Source organism: Euleptes europaea, chromosome 1 (genome assembly GCF_029931775.1).
Source record: "Euleptes europaea isolate rEulEur1 chromosome 1, rEulEur1.hap1, whole genome shotgun sequence".
Classification (NCBI taxonomy): Eukaryota; Metazoa; Chordata; class Lepidosauria; order Squamata; family Sphaerodactylidae; genus Euleptes; species Euleptes europaea.
The window spans coordinates 160886053-160899700 of NC_079312.1; the positions used below are offsets into that span (position 1 = coordinate 160886053).

The window sequence follows — 13648 nt, forward strand, 5'->3', positions numbered from 1 at the left end:
ACTCTGGACCCCCTGACCCAATCTTAGCCAAACATGGGGGTTCTTGCAAGGAGAGTCCCTTGGAGCCACGCTGAAAATTTGGGGGCTCTACCTGCAAGAATGCTCCCCAGGAGCCACGAAAAGCCCCATAGGCTTTATTGGTCCCAAATTTTTCAGAAAACCCAGAAAAAAGCCGAATTCCCATATTTACCGGTATGGAAATTCGGCTTATTTTGGGTTTACCCCCCAAAAAAATCAGGACCAATAAACCCGAACTTGAATTGTACCTTAATTTTTTTCCCTTTTTTTTTTTTTTTTTTGCACAGCCCTAGAAGTGAAATATCTCCTGCAAGCCTCAGTGTTTCAGACGACATGCCATTATTCCTTAGGAGCATATTTACTTCTGGTCAATTGACTGGTTATACAGTTATGTAGTTATTACATGCATTTATAAAGGCCTCTGTATTATAGATAAGCATCCCAAGGCAGGCACAAATACCCTTTTCTTGTGTGTGTTTTTAAGGTCAACTATTTAATGGATTTTGACATCATTACTATAGTTATTCGGAGACATGAAAAAGATGCCTCAACAAATGAGCTTAAATTTATCCAAGACTTGGCCAGCTCCCCCCACCCCCAGTGTGGTATAGTGTTTAAGAGTGGTGGACTCTAATCTGCAGAACCCGGTTTGATTTCTCACTCCTCCACATGAGCTGCGATCTCTAATCTGGTGAACCTGGTTTGTTTCCCCACTTCTCCTTATGAAGCCTGCTGGGTGACCTTGGGCTAGTCACAGTTCTCTCAGAACTCTCTCCGCCCCATCTACCTCACAGGGTGTCTGTTGTGGGGAGGAGAAGGGAAGGCAATGGTAAGCCGCTTTGATTCTCCCTAAAAGGTAGATAAAATTGGCATATAAAAACCAACTCTTCTTCTTTTTCTTTTCCCTCTCCAAATCTGAAACAGTGACTTAGAGTGCAGACAAGATTTTACATTAAGTGACATTGCTGAAGGCATGAATTGCTGACAGGGAACTAATTTGGCCCCAGGGGCTGAAAAAATGCATGAAGGCAATGAATCAGATTAGGGATGTGAATCAAAATGGATTAGATAATTTTATGACGGCTTTTCTTTACTTCTCCTGGTGAAGTAGAGAGGCAAACATGACTAAGCAAGATCCACGTTAAATCCTCAAAGTGTTCCCCAGTGAAAAGACCTTGCTTGTTTTATGAGTTCTTTACACTGTGGCTATAATACCTATGAGGAAGTGGTTGTCAACTGGGTACCAGCCAGCATTATTATTCTGAGCCCAGTATATACTGGTGAAATGCCCCCTATGAGTCAATCCCATACACAACTTCATGGTTTATACAAAAAAAACCCTTCTATTGTTTCTGAAATGGCATAAATAGACCATTTTATGATAAAGGCCTTACAGCCCCAACTAAAGTAGCCAACCTCCAGGTGGTGGCTGGAGATTTCCTGAGATTACAACTGATCTTCAGGCGACAAAGATTAGATCACCTGGAGCAAATGGCAGCTTTGGAAGGTAGACTCTAGGGCATTATACCCCACTGAAATCCCTCCCCTCCCCAACCCCAACCCCCCTCAGGCTTCACCCCAAAATTCTCCAGGTATTTCCCAACCCGGAGCTGGCAACCCTACCATCCCAGACTTTAAAAACTATACTGCTCTTTCTCTCTTACTCTTTGTCCCTAATCGCTAGAAATTAGATTTCACAAAACTCTTAGGACCTTCCCTCAAATTTTTCTGATGTTTCAAGTAAGGAAGAACTCGAAATATGTCTCAAAATTCTCTTTATGTGAAAAATTAGGACAACCTAGGGATATATTATCCTAATCTACTTCACAGGGTTGTAGTGAAGATAAAAGGATAACCATTTGCATTGGTCTGAGCTCCTCATAGGAAGTGTGGGATGAAATGCACTATACAAAGGAAGTAGGGGGACAAAATTTCAGAGGCCCAGTTAGGGTTGCCAACCCCCAGGTGGAGCCTGGAGCCGGAGATCTTCCAGAATTACAACTGATCTCCAAACCACAGAGAGCAGTTCACCTGGAGAAAATGGCTAGTTTGGACTATGGCATTATACCTAGCTGAAGGTCCCCCCCTACCCAAAACCTGCCCTCCTCAGACTTCACCCCCAGATCTCCCAGAATTTCCCTGCCTGGATTTGGCAACCTTAAGCCTGGTCACCCTAAGGTCCATGTGTGTGTGTGTGTAAAGTGCCTTCAAGTCGCAGCCGACTTATGGCGACCCCTTTTTGGGGTTTTCATGGCAAGAGCCTAACAGAGGTGGTTTGCCAGTGCCTCCCTCTGCACAGCAGCCCTGGTATTCCTTGGTGGTCTCCCATCCAAGTACTAACCAGGGCTGACCCTGCTTAGCTTCTGAGATCTGACGAGATCAGGCTAGCCTGGGCCATCCAGGTCAGGGCCCCTAAGGTCCATGTGGCCAGGTAAATCATGGGATTGGAGGGTTGACTGGATAATGTGTGTGCATGTGTGTGGGAAGGGGAGCAGAGAAAATCTTGTTCTAGCACACATTGTAGCACTCAGCAAAGAATGACTCCCTAAGTTTGAGAAGTTGTTGGAAAGTTCCCACTCATGTGTACAGACTAGGGTTGTCAGATCCCTCTTTGCCACTGGCAGGAGGTTTTGGGGGTTGAGCCTGAGGAGGGCGAGGTTTGGAGAGGGGAGGGACTTCAATGCCATAGAGTCCAACTACTAAAACAGCCATTTTCTCCAGGTGAACTGATCTCTATCGGCTGGAGATTAGTTGTAATAGCAGGAGATCTTCTGCCACAACCTGGAGGTTGGCAACCCTAGGCCATACCAGTATACACATTTGGAGAAAAGGATTAAATAGTACCTTCTGGACTGATGGTATGTTGTAATTTTTCTGTAAGTGAGAAAATAATCTTATCAAGTAGAATGGAGATATCTGACTCCTTTTTTTCAAACAGGAAATGAAAATAAAGTTTTTGCTGAGTGATATCTGCAGCCTATAAATATTTCCCCTCCCTGCCCTTTTGTCAGGCACCAATCTCCTCAGGTAGTAGCAAAACTCACAGAATCATAGAATTGGAAGGGGCCATATAGGTCATCTAGTTCAACCCTCTACTTAATGCAGGATCAGCCTAGAGCGTCTCTGACTCCAGTTAGCACAAGCAGCTACAATTTTAAGAGTTGTGCTCTCTACCAAATTGCTTATCCTCATGTCACTATGTTCTTTGCTTCTTTCTCTCTTGTTTCCCCACCCCCAAATGTAAAACCATTTGAGAAAGTATAACTTGATTAAGTAGGACACAGTGAGTAAAACTTTGCAAATGTGCTCAGTTGCATTATAATATACACGCCAGAAAATACAGTATTTGTAATATTTATTGTATATAATGTATTCTAGCCCAGGCTAGCCCAATCTCATCAGATCTCAGAAGCTAAGTAGGGTCAGCCCTGGTTAGCATTTGATAGGAGACCACCAAGGAACAACAGAGTTGCTATGCAGAAGAAGGCAATGACAAACCACCTCTGTTAGTCTCTTGCCTTGAAAACACCATAAGGGGTTGCCATAAATTTGCTGTGATTTGATGGCACTTCACACACACACACACACACACACACACACACACACACACACACACACACACACACACACACATACACACTTCTGGCCAGAGAACTTTGTTTTCCTGGATTAGAAAATTATGATTGTCTGGTGATAATGAGTTCTTAGAGAATATCAAATAGGAAATTAGGTATTTTTGCAGTAAAACAATTCCTTCTGTCGGTCTGAACTCAGATATTCCCAAAGACCTTCATGATTTGACAAAACGAGGCAGTTAAGATCCCTCAGGATTCTGCTTCTCGAGTTTGACAGACACCTGTAAATACAGCATGCAGTCTCTGCAAACACACAGCCATTTCGTTGCTTGCTGTTTTTAATTTAAAGCAAATAGGCCAGCAGGTGGCACTAGACAAGTCCAGCATCAGTCAGTCCTACCCATTTTTGTGTTCAGAATTAACACACCACCAGCTCAGAAAATAGAACTTGGTGTGAAATTCAGAATTCTGAGGATCTGACAGTATCATCCTAAACCCTGTCTCTGAAAGGTTTAGGATGGTTACTGGAACCAGTGCCAGTATATTGGGAGATACACACTCCAAGTCATGTCAGTCACATGCTATTATCGTTTTTTTGAGTGATTTCAGGTTAGGGTTGCCAACCTCCACGTACTAGCTGGGCATCTCCTGCTATTGCAACTTATCTCCAGCCAACAGAGATCAATTCACCTGGAGAAAATGGCCGCTTCGGCAATTGGACTCTATGGCACTGAAGTCCTTCTCCTCCCCAAAACCCTCCCTCCTCAGGCGTCACCCCAAAAACCTCCCACCAGTGGTAAAGAGGAACCTGGCAACCCTATTTCAAGTATGTGTCAGGGGCAGGCTAGGATTGCCAGCTCTGGGTTGAGAAATATCTGGAGATTTTTGAGGGTGGGGCCTGAGGAGGGCAGGGTTTGGAGAGGGGAGGGACTTCGATACCATAGAGTCCAATTGCTAAAGTGGACACTTTTTCCAGGGGGACTGATCTGTGTCCCCTGGAGATCAGTTGTAATAGTGGGAGATCTCCAGCCTCCACCTGGAGGTTGGCAACCTTATGGAATGCACCTGTGGCTACCCTAGGGTTGCCAGGTCCCTCTTTGTCATCGGTGGGAGGTTTTTAGGGCGGAGCCTGAGGAGGGTGGGGTTTGGGGAGGGACTTCAATGGCATATAGTCCAATCGCCAAGGCAGCCATTTTCTCCAGGAGAATGGATCTCTATTGGCTGGCGATCAGTCGTAATAGCAGGAGATCTCTAGCTATTACCTGGAGGTTTGGTAAACAAAGGTTAGCGTGCTGTAGGATACTCAGCAAACTAGAAACAGCACTTCACAAAGCTAGACACAATGATTATAAAGTAGTGGTATTTAATAACATATCCACCACTGATAGTATGTAGGCAAAAACATGTGTTGTTAATTATTGCCTTAAAAGTAACGCCAAAGAGAGGACTATGCCTTGTTACAAACAAATAACAGTATTATAGGTAAGTCCATGAAAGGGGGTGCCAACCTCCCTTTCTTCCACAGATATGCTTCTTGAGAGTAGCAATTCAGTAGTGCAGTTGTTCTCAACAGAAGCCCGGTGATCTTTCTGTTTCAGCAATTAACGCCTTCTTCAGGGACCAACGCTGGCTGTTATAAACATTCTCTGCGTTGGCCAATGTTGGCCAATGTTAATAACAGCCAGCCAACATTCTCTGCGTTGGCCAAAGCTTTAGCCCCCTCCCCTAGGTTTGCCAACCTCCAGGTAGTAGCTGGAGATCAGCTATTACAACTGATCTCCAGCCAATAAAGATCAGTTCACCTGGAGAAAATGGCTGCTTTGGCAATTGGACTCTATGGCATTGAGGTCCTTCCCCTCCCCAAACCCTGCCCTCCTCAGGCTCCACCCCAAAAACTTCCCGCTGATGGTGAAGAGGGATCTGTTAACCCTCCCCTTCCCCCATATTCTGCACAGCTGACTAAGGGTTTCGTTGATGGTGCTCAGCCCCAAGGGCATCCACTTCCCAGTACACCCTGCTGCCCCAGCAAATGACGGGATGTTTCAGGTATGGCCCTTCTTCCTTCAGTGCCTCAAGGTGCACACTAATTTCCCCTACCTGTCTTGAGCAACCCTCCCTGTTTCTGCCATCTCTAGTTATGGCCGAACCAGCCCCAAGACTGGGCCTGTTTATACCAGAGCCAGTCATAAGAGATGCAAAGAAATTCCTCCTTGGCTCCAAAAGCTGACCAACTAATTCTGTGTTGCCCCAATGGGAGGGTGGGCAGGGCAGTAGCACACAGCAAATGCTTGCAATGCTAAGGCAGATTCCCCTTATAAGGAATCAGTCTAGCTTCCCAGTTGGCTGGGATTCCTCCACCCCTGCCAATGGCCTCTTTTCAACAGGGGACGGGCATAGTGGCACCCATGGTTCCAAGAGGCGTAACCAAGGTAGGGTTTCCAGGTCCCTCTTCACAACCGGCGGGAGGTTTTTGGGGCGGAGCCTGAGGAGGGCGTGGTTTGGGGAGGGACTTCAGTGCCATAGAGTCCAATTGCCAGAGCGGCCATTTTCTCCGGGGGAACTGATCTCTATCAGCTGGGGATCAGTTGTAATAGCAGGAGATCTCCAGCTATTACCTGGAGGTTGGCAACCCTAAACCACGGTTGCCAACCTCCAGGTACTAGCGGGAGATCTCCTGCTAATAAAACTGATCTCCAGACGATGAAGATCAGTTCCCCTGGAGAAAATGGCCGCTTTGGCAATTGGACTCTATGGCATTGAAGTCCCTCCCCTACTCAAACCCCGCCCTCCTCAGTCTCTGCCCTAAAATCCTCCCGCCGGTAGCGAAAAGGGACCTGGCAACCCTAGGCGTAACTGAACTGAATTGGACAATAAATAATACGGTTGCCAACCTCCAGGTACTAGAGGGAGATCTCCTGCTATTACAACTGATCTCCAGCCGACAGAGATCAGTTCACCTGGAGAAAATGGCTGCCTTTGGCAATTGGACTCTGGGGCATTGAAGCCCCTCCCCTCCCCAAACCCCGCTCTCCTCAGGCTCCACCCCCAAAACCTCCCGCCGATGGTGAAGAGGAACCCGGCAACCCTAATAAATAAAGATTTTGCACAATCTGTTGCTGGAAAGAGTGAAAGAAACAGAAAATAGATGCCTCTATTTCACTGCAATTTTTACCTCACATCTGGATTTGATGTATGATAAAATTCTCCTTGAAATTCTCCGAATAATACAAGTCCCCCATTTACCTACATACACACACTTGCATGGACATACACACACTTGCACGGACATCGGCAAGGCTGCTGCTTTTCTCTGCAGTGCTATGCTGCCTAGCTGCAATATGTATGAAATGGCTAGATTGTGAAAAAGGCTAAAAAGATGAACTGGTGAGAGGACGGGCAATCCCAGGCAGGAGAACTGGGGCGAGTTTGCAGACCTCCAAAGTTTCTGTCACGCTAGGCTGACAAGTTGACTGTTTTTGTTTTGGGGTCACCTGCCCAAATAACCCGAGACTGGTTGTTTTTATTTTTTATGGGTGATAACCTGTTTTTGCTTCCCCAGTTTATTGATTGGCATTCTGGGGGGTGTTTTTGCATGTGTGTATTATACATGCATGCACAGTGTGGTCACTGGATCCCAAAGTGTTTATGAGTGCCTGAATTGTATGTGTGACATTTTAAAAGGAATTTCATAGAATCATAGAGTTGGAAGGGACCATTAGGGTCATCTAGTCCAACCCCGTTCACAATGCAGGAAATTCACAACTACCTCCCCCCACACCCCCAGTGACCCCTACTCCATGCCCAGAAGATGGCCAAGATGCCCTTCTTCTCATGATCTGCCTAAGGTCATAGAATCAGCATTGCTGATCGATGGCCATCTAGCCTCTGCTTAAAAACCTCCAGGGAAGGAGAGCTCACCACCTCCCAAAGAAGCCTGTTCCACTGAGGAACCACTCTGTTAGAAAATTCTTCCTAATGTCTAGACAGATACTCTTTTGATTTAATTTCAACCCGTTGGTTCTGGCAAGAGACGTTCAGAGGTGGTTTGCCATTGCCTACCTCTATGTATAGGGTTGCCAATCTCCAGGTGGATTCTATGGAATACTATCCCACAGAAGTCCCTCCCCATCCCAAACCCCACCCTCCTCAGGCTCAAACCCCCCCCCCCAAATCTCCAGTTATTTCCCAACCTGGAGCTGGCAACCCTACCTGCGTAGCAACCCTGGAATTCCTGGTGGTCTTCCACCCAAATGCTAACCAAGACCAACACAACTTAGCTTCTGAGATCAGACGAGTCTGGGCTAGCCTAGGCCACCAATAGAGCTGCATGAAATGGTAGAGGTGCTTGCTTGACCCAAGCAGTGATATGGCCTTCACCTAGGGTTGCCGACGTCCAGGTGGTGGCTGGAGATCGCCTGCTATTACAACTGACCTCCAGGTGACAGAGATCAGTTCCCCTGGAGAAAATGGCTGCCTTAGTGATTGGACTCTATGGCATTGAAATCCCTCCTTTCTCCATGCCCCACCCTCCTCAGGCCCCACACCCAAAATCTCCAGGTATTTCCCAACCTGGAGCTGGCAACCCTACCTACACCCAGCCCTTTTCTTCTGCCAGCTTCATTATAACAGCTGCTCCAGCTGGCGACCCCAGCACTGCACGTCCCATAAAGCAGCAGAGGCAGCTGCCAGCCAGCAGCATGAGTGAGGTGCGTGTGACATTTGTGAGTGAGAGAGGATGAGGGGTGTGTGTATGTATGAGAATTAATGAGAAAGAAGGAACAAGGGTGTGTGCCTGTGTATGTGTGAGAATAAAAGAAAGAACAAGAGGGGTGTGTATGTGAGAATGAATGAGATGACAGAATAAGATGTGCGAGGGGGTGTAAGTAATGGGTGAGCTTTTTCTATAGGCTTAATTCCTTAATTGTGTTATGCATATTGTGCGGTCTGTGGCTTGCTTCAAGTGCACTATGGTGCAAGTGGGAAGGAGAGAAGGAGTGCACAAGCTCCAAAATGAACCAGAGTCATGCTTGTCTAGAGTCTCCACCGGTGGGAGGTTTGTGGGGCGGAGCCTGAGAAGGGCAGGGTTTGGGGAGGGACTTCAATGCCATAGAATTCAATTGCCAAAGCAGCCATCTTCTCCAGGAGAACTGGTCTCTGTCGGCTGGAGATAAGTTATAATTGCAGGAGTTCTCCAGCTAGTACCTGGAGGTTGGCAACCCTATGCTTGTCACAAACTGGGAGGCCAAACTACACATTACTAAGTCCTCGTGTTTGTTTGGGAGCAACACCAGTGCTTTGTATCAGAGGTGCGACATGTGTTTTTGTGCCTCCCAGATGCACATTGGATCTTTTTGTAGCCTTTGTGGTCCGAAGCAGAAAAGGTTCCAGCGTGCATCTGGGGGGCACAAAACAATCATCACATGTCTGATAGAAGCATCCCTTGCACATCTGTTCCAGTGTATTGGCCAATGATGACAGTGGCATAGGAACGATTGCCAGACCCCTCTTCGCCACCGGCAGGAGGTTTTTGTGGTGGACCCTGGGGAGGGTGGGGTTTGGGGATGGAAGGGACGTCAATATCATAGAGTCCAATTGCCAAAGGGGCCATTTTCTCCTGCTGAACTGATCTCTATTGGCTGGAGATCAGTTGTAATAGCAGGAGACCTCCTGCTAGTACCTGGAGGTTGGCAGCCCTAATTGACAAGTGCTTCGACACCTGTCACGCTTTTATATACTGAGGCCTTTAATGCTTGGCTGTTTCCCTTGCAGTCACCCCTCTGACGACTTCGGGTCTTTGTTTTGATTATGCATGCTGTTTCCGCCCGTCAGAGGTTGCCTCGCTCTCCCCCTGTGTTGCCCTCATTTTGCTCGCTTTTTCAATTTCGAGATAAAACAGGTCTCTGAAAACGCAGGCAAAACGCAAGCAAACACAGGGAGAGAGCAAGGTGACCTCTGATGGTCAGAAACGGCATGCATAATCACAGCAAAGACTCGAAGTCATCGGAGGGGTGACTGTGAGGGAAACAGCCAAGCATAAAAGGCCTTACATGCTTTTACATGCTTATTAAGACTTTATGTAATGAAAAATGTACTACTGCAGTACTTACTGTTTTTGCCATTTTGCATTGACTTGCGATGCCTTTCTTATGTACCGTATATACTCGCGTATAAGCTGAAAAAAAAGGGCTGAAAAAAGCCAACTTGGCTTATATGCGGGTCAATACGGTAGGGTAGGGGAGGAGGGAGGAGGGAGGGGGAGGGAGGAGGAAAACTTACCATTGCCGCCATCCTTCGCTGCCGGCCCGCTCGCCTTCCCGTGGCCTGGGAGCGGCCAGCGGGGCCTGCCTGGGAGCAGGCAGGCCTCGCGGCCGCCCCCCCACACACCCCGCCGCCTCGCTGCCGCCGGCCCGCTCGCCTGGGAGCGGCCAGCGGGGCCTGCCTGGGAGCAGGCAGGCCTCGCCGCCCCCCCGCCGCCCCCGCCCCCCCCCCCGCTGCCGGCCAGCTCGCCTGGGAGCGGCCAGCAGGGCCTGCCTGCTCCCAGGCAGGCCTCGCCGCCGCCCCCGCCACTCCCGCCGCCGGGCCCGCAAGGGTTCCTCCGGCCGGCAGGGGCCGGCAGGGGCCTCCTGCAGGGCCAGGAAGGCTGCGCCGCTGCTGCTGCCGCCGACTCTCCTGGTGAGTAGGGGGTTCAGGGGCTCTTTCCCCTCCCCCCCTTGAATGGCACTGGGGTCGGGGTGGGTTGGGGTGGGTTGGGTTGGGAGGTCCCGGGAGGCCGGTGGGAGGGCGACCTGGGGCAGGGGCAAGATCTTCCCTGCACTCTAAAATGGCGGCCGCCATTTTAGAGCGCAGCTTTACCAGAAAAGGGAATTTCTTATTGACCCTCGGCTTATACGCGGGTCAATAAGAAATTCCCTTTTCTGGCCTCAAGTTTGGGGGGGTCGGCTTAAACTCGGGTCGGCTTATACCCGAGTATATACGGTACTTGGTTTTAGGCCCCATAAAATCACTCTACAGGTCTCTGTTGCCTGGAGATCAGTTGTACTAGCGATTCTGACTGTGAGATGGGAAATTCCTAGAGATTTGGAGGCTGGGGAAGTGGAGTTTGGAGAGGGGAGGGACCTCAACAGGGTATAATGCCATAAAACCCACCCTCTAAAGCAGTCATTTTCCCCCAGAGGAACTGATCTCTTTTTTCTGAAGATCAGTTATAATTCCAGGAGTAGGGTTGCCAACCTCCAGGTGGTATGTATAAAGTAATAGTATGAGGCTCTCAATGCTTATCAAAATGCTATATTATACTTGTTACAAACATGTGGTGAATATATACAGTGTCCAAAATTATACAATTCTATACATTGTAACAACTAAGACAATACAAAACATAACGACAAAGAAACGAAGTAGCTATATCTCTTTGCTACAATAGTACCAAAATAAATTATATTTCAGTTCAGTTAATAACTTTTTCTTTTCTTTTATAAATTTTGTTTCAATCATCAACTTCTTCAAGGGAACATGGAAGGAAGCATATTGAAAAAAATGGAAACGCTGTCCGGATGAACAATTGCGCTTTCACTACCAAAGGCAGCTTCTTCAGCCAATAGCTTCACATATATTGTTGTTCCTTATTTGCAATCAATTAAGGTATAGAATTATTCAGTGGTTCAGGTTCTCAGTGCGCCCGGCTGGCTGCTAATCTGTTTGGGTCTTCTGGCAGTTCGCTGATGTGTGTGTATGCAAAAGCCTAGTGTGTTTTTAGGTTTCTTAAAACACATGAGCTGCAAGTAAGTACACATACAGCCTTGTAAATCAACATGCTCTCGTAAACCAGTCACTTTTCCAGCCCACTGTCCACCGTTGCTGTGCAACCTTTCATTATTCATGCAATAAATTGAGAGACAGTGACAGAAAAGGCCACAATAAAGTATATCATTCAGCAAAGGAGGTGATGTAACGTTGGCAAGAAGGATCCCGCCTTCAGCTGCAGCGTGTCAAACTAGGGAGTGCTGAAGCATGTCAAGGTCCTTGGGGTTTGACTAGATTCAGGATTCCAAGCCTGGCGACAGGAGGGTGGGGTGGGGGGGAGCTGTGTTTCACAAGCTGGAGGGTGAGTCAAACGTGTGCAGTTCAGCTCTGATTTTATTTTTTTAGAAATAGGAGAATGTGATAGAATTAAAAGAAGCCATGAAATCTGAGCATATGCAGGTTTACTAGAGTTGCCAGGTTCCTCTTCGCACCGGCAGGAGGTTTTGGGGAGGAGCCTGAGGAGGGCAGGGTTTGGAGAGGGGAGGGACTTCAATGCCATAGAGTCCAATTGCCAAAGCGGCCATTTCATCCAGGCACACTGATCTCTATCGGCTGGAGATCAGTTGTAAAAGCAGGAGATCTCCAGCTGGTACCTGGAGTTGGCAACCCTAAGGTTTACTCAGATGTCCATCCTGCTGGACAAAGCGGGACTGATGCCAGAACTGCGCAGAAATGTCACATCTGCTGATTAAAAACAAACAAAAAACAACCCAACTCCCAGTCTCCTGCTGCCAGATATCATGCAATAAAACAAGACACATGACGTGGCATCAGAATGCTTCAAGTTTCTCCACCTCCAGAAGCAAAGTAGGGAAATTTTGAGCTTGATGTCATCTCACCTTGCAATATACTACATGTTAACAGAGACGAGTGAGCGCTCTCTCTTTCATTTGTTTTTCTACTGTCTCATAATTCTGTCAACTGCTTTTGTTCTCTGAAATTTTGCTGATGGTTCTGTGGTTTCAGATGCATGTTGTGCATATTTCGTGTACAAATTATACAGTGTTTATTCATAAAATTTAACATATACAGATAACACCGATTTATTGACACATGCTTGACACATAGGGTTGCCAGGTCGCTCTTCACCATCAGCAGGAGGATTTTGGGGTGGAGCCTGAGGAAGGTGGGATTTGTGGAGGGACTTCAATGCCATAGAGCCCAATTGCCAAAGCAGCCATTTTCTCAAGGTGAAGTGATCTCTATTGCCTGGAGATCAGTTGTAATAGTAGGAGATCTCCAGCCACCACCTGGAGGCTGGCAACCCTATTAACACACAGAAAAACTTAGAAGGAAACAGAACAAGGTGCCAATGTAATCACAGCTTCATTTTCCACAGGGGAGAAGTGAAATCAAAATGTTGAGTTGGGGATGGGAACAGAAGGGATGAGAAATTGAATTCGGGCCCCCCGGTTGCCCGCCATTTTTTAGTTCGGTTCGTCCCGAACTAAAAACCACTGAATGAGAAATTGGAAAACCACCTCTTGAAAGGAGCCTTGTGTCTTCCTCAGTGTATAAAGGTGAAGACAGTCAGACAGACAAGTTTTTATTGCGGCATTGCCATTCTAAAAAGCTTAGTAGTGAAGACGGTCCAAAGACACTGCCCAATCCTATACGGACTTACTTGGAAGTTATCCTAGTTGAATTAAATGGAATCTACTTCCCAGTAAGCATGCAGAGAATTGCACTGTAAATTGGACACAGTGTTTTGAACGAAGGAGAATCTGTGTGTTTTGAGGCATCGTGGAGTTTTTTAAATAATCGGTATTACATAGGGATATATCACAGAGCTGTAGAAACGCAGCTGATGTCTGAAGGAAACGTAAACCAGAGAAAAAGAAGGGGAGTTATTTCATTCCTGTCTAATTAGTGTTATTATTGCTTACCTGTCATGACTGAAGTTTCCTGGAGATTATGTGGGTGAGACAGCCACAAGCAGCTGAAATCCTCCTGGAGTGTGAAAGATAAAAGGGAAGGCCCCTCCTGCCCTTTTAAAGGCTATTTTTCTCACATTCTTGAGGAGCGGTGTCACCGTGTATTATTTTTCTCTCTTTCTTTGTCACCGTAATTCTCATTCCCAAATGGAGAGGCTATTGTGAGATGTAAAACATTACACTGGGCTGGATCTGGTCATTAATTTCTGCGAATGGAAGGCACTTCCGTCAGTGAAACAGAACATCCTTGCCTGCCCCCTTCCACCGCAGCCCACCGGGTCCCTCAAAATGCTGCTTCAGGGGTAGAGGAGACCCTCA

General features: G+C 47.2%; 1 protein-coding gene across 1 annotated transcript in view; it reads left to right on the forward strand.

Moving 5' to 3' along the window:
* Nucleotides 1–11672, forward strand: part of LOC130493502 (keratin, type II cytoskeletal 5-like) — a 203161-nt gene extending 191489 nt beyond the window's left edge. The window contains exon 10 of the mRNA XM_056867258.1: nt 11660–11672. The gene's annotated coding sequence lies outside the window, so the exon portion shown is untranslated. The remainder of the gene's footprint in view (nt 1–11659) is intronic.
* The last annotated feature ends 1976 nt before the right edge of the window (nt 11673–13648 follow it).